At 41.0% G+C, this 7,835-nt stretch overlaps 1 pseudogene; it reads right to left on the bottom strand.

Moving 5' to 3' along the window:
• Window positions 1-3,589: 3,589 nt before the first annotated feature.
• LOC115756023 lies at window positions 3,590-5,224 on the bottom strand (annotated as a pseudogene).
• Between the last annotated feature and the right edge of the window lie 2,611 nt (window positions 5,225-7,835).

Here is a 7,835-nt window from a genome sequence, read left to right on the forward strand (position 1 = left end):
CAGAAGTGTATGAGACAAAGTTTGCAATTGAGTGTTGAGTGTAAGCACGTATACCTTTACGGTGAGCAACAGGAAGATCAAGATAAGATATTACTTGAAGATCAACTAAAGGTAGATTTGGAGCTGAAGATGACGTAGTAGTGATGTGAGCATTAAGGGGATCAGTAGCTGCTCGAGAATGCCGAGCATAAACTTGAAGAGGAGAAGATTCTTGTGCAGATGGTGAAATAGTTAGAGCAAATGACTAAATAATAGTCACATGTAAATCTTCATCCATATCGAAACTAGTGATTGGAACTTCATGGCAAGGAGTAGACTCAAAGAATGAAACATTAGCAGTTATAAAGTATTTCCTCAAGGTTGGGGAATAACAACAATAGCCTTTTTGAGTACGAGAATAGCCCAAAAACATACATTTAATGGCCCTGGGATCAAGTTTTGATACTCCGGGTCGATGATCACGAACAAAACACACACAACCAAAAGTACGGGGTGGTAAGGAAAATAAAGGCTGATTAGGAAACAAAGTGGAGAAAGGAACACCTCCTCGTAAAACAGAAGAAGGCATACGATTAATAAGATAGCAATCGGTAAGAACAACATCAAACCAAAGGTCTTAGGAACTTTCATCTCAAATAACATGGACCTGGTGACTTCTAATAAATGTCTATTCTTCCTTTCAAATGCACCATTTTGTTGAGTCAGAACAAGACGATTCATGAATCATACCACCTTGAGTCATAAAGTTAGAAAAAGGTGAAGAAAAGTACTTTTTAGCATTATTAGAATGCAAAACTTTGACATGCACATCAAACTGACTATAAATTTCAGAAATGAAGGCTCGAAATATAGAAAACAATTCTAAACAACTTTTCGTTAAATATAACCAAGTAAATCTGCAATAATCATCGATAAAAGTAACAAAGTATCTAAAACCCAAATTGAAAACCAAATGACGAGGACCCCAAATATATGAATGAACTAATGAAAAAGGAGATACCGCTCTTTTATTGACTCGAGGCGGGTAATTGACACGATGCAATTTGCCAAGTTGGCAAGATTCACACTCTAAACTAGAAAGAGATTGAAAACTAGAATCCAATTTCTGAAGACTCTGTAGCAAAGGATGTTCAAGACGACAATGAATCTGATGTAGAGAAGCAATACCGAGGCAAGCAATGGAAGGAGCATCTTCAAGCACATACGGTCCCCCCGTCTCTCGTCCTCTACCAATTTTGTTCTTCGTAGCCGGATCCTGAAAAATATAAGAATCGAGGTAAAAAGTCATTGAACACTGAAATTGTTTGGTTAATCTACTAAATGACATGAGATTGAAAGGAAATTTTGGAATATAAAGTACCGAGGATAATGATAAAGAAGGGGTTGGATGAACTGTTCCAACTCCCCGAACTTGAGAAATGAAACATTAGGTAAAGTAACAATGGATGATGATAAAGTAAGAGAGGAAAATATACTTGAAAGACCTAACATATGATCGGATGCCCCGAATCAATGGCCCAAGGGCGAGAATTAGTTGAAATGCATGTTATAGCATTACCTGTCGGACTAAAGTAGCAAGTGGAAGTAGGCTGTGAAACCCGAGACCGGTTGTATCGTACATATTCCTCATCAAACATAACCACTACATTACCTTGGGAAGACTGTGCTAGGGATAAAGAATCATTACCGGATGCGGCATTTGCAAACTGCCGTTGTTGTCCTAGTCTATCATGTAACTTGTAGCAAAATATCTGAATATGACCAGGTTTTCCACAATAATGACAAGTCCGAATAGTCCCTAAGCTTTTAGTACAAGTTTGGGACTATCCATAAAGATGTCTTTATCCTTGACCTCTTCCTATTCCCGTGCTTCAACCACCACGGCCACCATGACCATTATATCCTCTACGATTTCCTTCATCACCCCTACCTCCACTAGTTCGATATTGAGAGACAAGAGCTAAACTATCAACCACAGCTGTGGTGCTCTAAGAAGGACCACGAGATACCCGAAGAACTTGAGCATATGTATCCCCGAGTGATGCAATCGTCTCTCCTCCAAGAATCCGAGATCGAACGGAATCATAGGCCGGATTAAGACCAACTACAAAATTCATTATAGCCAATTGTTCTCTTGGAAGTCGCATTTGTTCAGCATTAGAAGAAATAGGAAGAAGAGCATTCAAGTCTTCATACATTCTATTAAAATCAGCAAAATATTGATCAATGGAACGGCCCTTGATTTTAGATCGATGAAACTCCCGTGATAGTTCATATATCCTCGAAATATAATTCTGGCGAGAATATAATACATATAAATACTCCCACAATTCATTGATTGTATAAATGTGAGTTATCAAGTCTACAATATTACTCTCCATAGAGTTCAAAAGCTGACCCATAAGACGTGCATCAATAACATCCCAACTTGCATCATTAGCAGGCTTAGTTTCGATCAAGTGTGTATGCTGATTTCTACTTGTCAAGACGAACTTAACAATCTTCTTCCATTGGTGAAAGTTGGTAATACCCTTAAGTTTCTTATCGGTAATTCGAGAAAACGAAGAGGAAATTGCCTCAATCGTCATTGTATCACTCTTCCGAGGATCAGCCATTGTAATGGATGACCACTTTATATCAACACCAACAACTCCACGAAATCAGCAAATTCCTCATAGAATGTCACAACCACAAAAAGCCTCAAAATATCATTCACAGAATCCACATTAACAAGAGACCACCAACAGAAGCTAGGATTCTAGAAGAAAAAAAATTCGCAACCAACCGCACGAATCACCACATTCTCAACAACAAATTAGCACCAATACAAAAACATTGTACGCAATACTATTCTACCCTCTTTAAACACACTAGCATCGCACCTAACCGGAGTACATACTTACCGCATAGGACCTTCAAATAGAACCATCAGGGGAGATTGAGCCTTGATCAACAATGTCGGGCGACCACAATAAGAGGTTGCACCTCCACCCGCGAGGTCAGAAGATGCTGGAGATGGGTCGCCTAGCTCGAATGACTTCAAGCGATGCTTGAAATAGGGTAATCCGGCCCGAGCGACTTGTGCGACGTTAGGCAAGGGGACGCCGGGCCAGGGCGACGCATGACGGAGGGTCTCTAAGCCTGGACGACATCGGGAAGAGGGTCGCCGGCCCTAGGCGACACCGGGAAGAGGGTCGCCGGCCCCGGTAGGTGTTGGATCCGGTGTCTTATGTGGAGTCCGGTGTTTAATCCGGTGTCGTATGTGGGTATTCTGATGTCAGAAGGAGTCATATGTGGAGAAGATTATTTTAGGCTCTAATACCATGTGAAAAGAGAGAACGTAATAATTTTTATTGATAAAATTCATGTATATATACACAATAAACCCTAGATAACCAAAATACCATTCTACCCTTTTTATATTTCTAACACTAGTAATTCTCCAAGCATTTTCACAAGCACTGACTCCGGACAAAAGGACGTGAAACAAGACGCTAATATCGGCTGAAGCAAAGAACTTGGGAGTATAGAGTAAAGAAAAGAAAGGTTTGGTACGAAAACCGATTGCGGAATTACTATAGCGTTCTCTCTTCATTTTGGCGAGAGGAGGGATGCTCGCTCGTTCCTGAAGAAGTTGTTGGGATCAACCGCAGTTTTCACTTTGACCAACCTCTCAAAATTGTCATTGAAGTACTTGACCCATAGACTTTCCCTTTTTTGTATCTGTTCTTGCCATTGGTGCTTGTCCCAATGTCCAGGTCTCTGTAGTTCAAGAATGCACGCCTTGGGTTCTTTGACACAAACGGAGTCGTGTAATCGTAGAGCCTCCCGATTTGCGCCAAGTAGTTCTTCTCCGGTTCCGGGTTGTCCTCGCTCCAGTTGATGGAGTACTGAATCTTGAACAGATTCCCCGCCCTGTGCGGGAACGGGGTCGCCAAAGCTGGGATCTCGCTCATCCGCCCCCCGTATGGATTGAACACGAGCCCCGCTTTCCCCCGTTGGATCATCTTCTTCCAGAGCCGATTGAGATTGGCCTTCGTGATCGGAGTTTCGATGTAGTCCAATTTCCTCTTGAGGAAGTTGGTGGAATAATGTCGGCTCAACAAGATCTCTAGGGCCGGGATGCTGCCATTCTCGAAGCCGTCCCGCCGGAGGACCGACTCGATCCAACTCATCTCCATGCAGTTCTCTTTCTCTAACCCCATTTCGGGTAACTCCTTGTCGGTAATTGCTAGGAGCTGATTTGAATTTCCTAGGAACAACGCATGCACCATGGCCCTCAACGTTTTTCGTCCCTTTGGGGTCTTGGAAGTGATCGGCTGCAATAGAAGCCTCATGAATAGGCCGTGGTCGGTGGTCGGAGCCACAAATTGCCATTTGTACACGAGATCCGTCACATTCTGATCCAGCGTCTTCTCGACCTGAAAGACCGTGACCTTCTCTGGCACCGGGACTAACTTAATCTGATAAGCCGGAATGACTCCGAAGCTCGCCCCACCTCCCTCAATGATCGCCCGTAACAAATCCTCTCCCATGGCTTTTCCGTCGAGAATCCGCCCCTCGACGTCCACCATCCTCACATCAATGATGTTGTCAACCGACAGGTCGTACTTCTGCAGCACGTTACCATACCCGCCACCGTTGAAGTGGCCTCCGACACCGACCGTGTGATAAACACTGGCGGGGAAGCCATGGACCTTGCTCTTCTCCCCTATCCGGTAGTATAACTCTCTTAGAGTCGCGCCGGCCTGGACCCACGCAGTCTCCTCCCGGACGTTCACGTCAATTGACCGGAGGTTGAACATGTCGAGGATGAAGAAGGCATCGTCGGAGATGTAAGATAAGCCCTCGTAATCATGGCCGCCGCTGCGGATGTTCGGATGCACGCCGAGGTCCTTGGAGCATAGGACGGCGGCCTACACTTGGGACTCCCGCGTGGGTGCCATGATGACAAGTGGCTTCGGCGTGGACGACTAGTTGAAGCGGCTATTACGGATGTAGGAAACCAGGAAGTTGGTGAAGGAGGAGTTGGCCCGCGAGTAGACGATGTCGGAGACGTGGTCGGACAGCTGAGTGCGGTGGGTGAGGCCTTGGAGGAAGGCGTCGTACACCGAGTCCGAGGCTGCCCATGAAGGAGAGAGATGGAGAGGAACGAGGATGAAGAGGAGGAAAGCATAGAGGGAAGAAAGAGAGGGCAATGGCTTCATTTCCTGTCTTATCTTTGTGTAAAACTTTCTTCTTCTTCTTTTTCACTTTTGTGTGGTTTGGGATGGAGGGTCTGTGTCTTCTATTTATATACGGGGAGCCGCTAGCCGGATAGTCCGACAATATTCTAATTATTTGACCCTACGATATTTTAATTAATGAGTATTTTACGCAAAATACGAGATGATGGCGTGCGGATTTATGGTCAGAAATAACCGACGGTATTGTGAGACTATGAAAAAATCATTCTCCTTATATAAATATATAAGTAAATATATATATTTTTATCTATTTATTTGCCTCTTTGGGAGCCTAACTTTTGCGAGGAAAGTTCAAAGGAAACCGCCGAGAGGAAGAATTTTCATTTGCCTTTTGGCCATCATCAATGCTATTTGTATAAATTGCCTGTGGAGAAATTTTCAAGTGTTCTCTCGCGGCATCATGCGATTTTCCACCCAAGGCCAAATTGTGGTAAAACTCCTCACCTTTCTTTTCCAATTTTCCAATTTTCCAATTTTCCAATTTTACCCCTACCTCTTTAGGTTATCAAAGTCAATCCTTTTGAGCTCAACTTATAGGTTGATTACCCTTTTGCCTTTTTTAGCATTATGCATTTACAAGGCTCCTATTAGGAAGCTGCTAGCACGATAGTCCGATAGTCTTTGTCGGTTATTTCGATCACACGATTTTTCAATCAATAAGTGTTTTATGCAAAATATGCGATAATGATGTGTAGATCTACGGTTAAAATTGTACCGTTCCTAATAATAGAAGCATTTCCCTTCCTTATTAAGGCCATATTCCCTTCAAAGAAACCTTTTTTTTAATTCCATATAACAAACTATTTCATTCTAGTTCATATGATGGTTCACCTCCTCACCTTGTTTCCATTTTTCTATTTTATCCCCATCATTTAGGGTTTTCGGGTAAATCGCCCCTATCCCTATCCAATCTCTTCCCCTCCAAAGCGAAAACATGACTTACCCTTTTGCCTAGTTTAGCATTATGTATAACTTACAAGATTCGTATTAAGCCTATACTTTCTTTGAGAAACTCTTTTTTTTTTTTTTTTTTATGTACCCCACTAATTCAACATATTATAGAAGTAAAAATTGCTGATATAAAGCCATATAAATAACCTCCGATTTGACAAGGAAAAAAAATGAATGAAGAAGGAGTGAGAAAAAATCACACAAAAAACAAAAATAAGTCGGGGCAAAATTGAAATTTAAGGACGAATCTCACTCAATATTCCCTCTCGGGTATGGTGCTAAAGGATTTGCGATAATTTGATGCAAATTTGAAAGGTTGGGCATGTGACAAATTTACTCTAACTGACCACCAAAACCGTCTAGCTGGTACACACGTGGCAAATTTACTATATATTAGTTTTTCATTAAATTTTATCATCAAAATTGCTGAGTTGGATGATACGTAGCGGTTAATCGGTGTATCAATGTGGGGTGTTTACCCTTTATTTGTCATAGGTGTATCCGTTTGGGATTTTTCATGATATTAATTCAAGTTAACGAAGATTTATGGAGGGTAAATTTATCATGGGTGTACCGGTTTGGAGGTATTGCTGGTGAAATAATTAGTTTGAGGTAAATTTGTCACAGGTTTATTAGTTTGAAATATTTGGTGGTCAAATAATTAGTTTGGGGTAAACTTATCACAATGGTATCGGTTTGGGGTTTTCTATTGTAAAAATAATAATAATTTGGAGTAAAATTATTATAGGTGTATCATTTTGGGATTTATGGTGATAAAAAAAATTGGAGTAAATTTATCACAAGTTTTTTAGTTTGGAATTTTTTTTGGTCAAAAAATAATTTAGGGTAAATTTATTATAGATGTGTCGGTTTGAATTTTTTTTTGTAAGTATTAACCCTTCCTTAAATGTAAACAGAGCCTTGGACCTCTTTTTCTACGGAGAAAAATCTCCAATTTCGAAAGGTGAAATGCCAAGAAAGTTCAGCTGCAGATATTTCTCCAGATTCACTATACTACATGTGCTTTTCTTTTCATATGAGGACATTAAACATAGGAAAATGCCAGATTTTTTTTTATCTGTGTCTTGAACACAACCTCTCGACCACAGTTTATATTTTTGGGCATTTACTACATCATGTAGATACTTCGTGACTCCTTGCATGTTAAGCCGGCAATGGCATGTTCATCAATCTCCGATTCTAAATTCTATATATATAGCGCATCAGGGACCTTTATGATTTCATTTGGAGGGTAAATTATGCTGATTTCCGCACTCCAATTTTTTGTCCATAAAAAAAGCTATATTTGCAAGCAAAAATCTTACAACAGTAAATGATCCAAAAGGCTGCTTTTTGCAACATTTGGTCCGAATTGCCAAAGTAACTTATTTCATGGGAAAAATTACCAAAAAAAAGTATTAAATCTGTTACAATTGTGCCAATTCAGTCCTAAACCTTCTTTTTTTGCCGGTCGAGTCGCAAGCCTTTCGCGTTTACGCCAATTCGGTCATTGCGGCCAACTTTGGCCAACCGGCCCTAACGTGGATACCAACCGAAGCCGACGTGGAAATTTTTTATAATATTTTAATATTTCAGTATTTTTTATTTCCTTTTCTCTCGTTGGAGAATAAAAACAAA

The sequence above is a fragment of the Rhodamnia argentea genome, chromosome 9 (genome assembly GCF_020921035.1).
Source record: "Rhodamnia argentea isolate NSW1041297 chromosome 9, ASM2092103v1, whole genome shotgun sequence".
Classification (NCBI taxonomy): domain Eukaryota; kingdom Viridiplantae; phylum Streptophyta; class Magnoliopsida; order Myrtales; family Myrtaceae; genus Rhodamnia; species Rhodamnia argentea.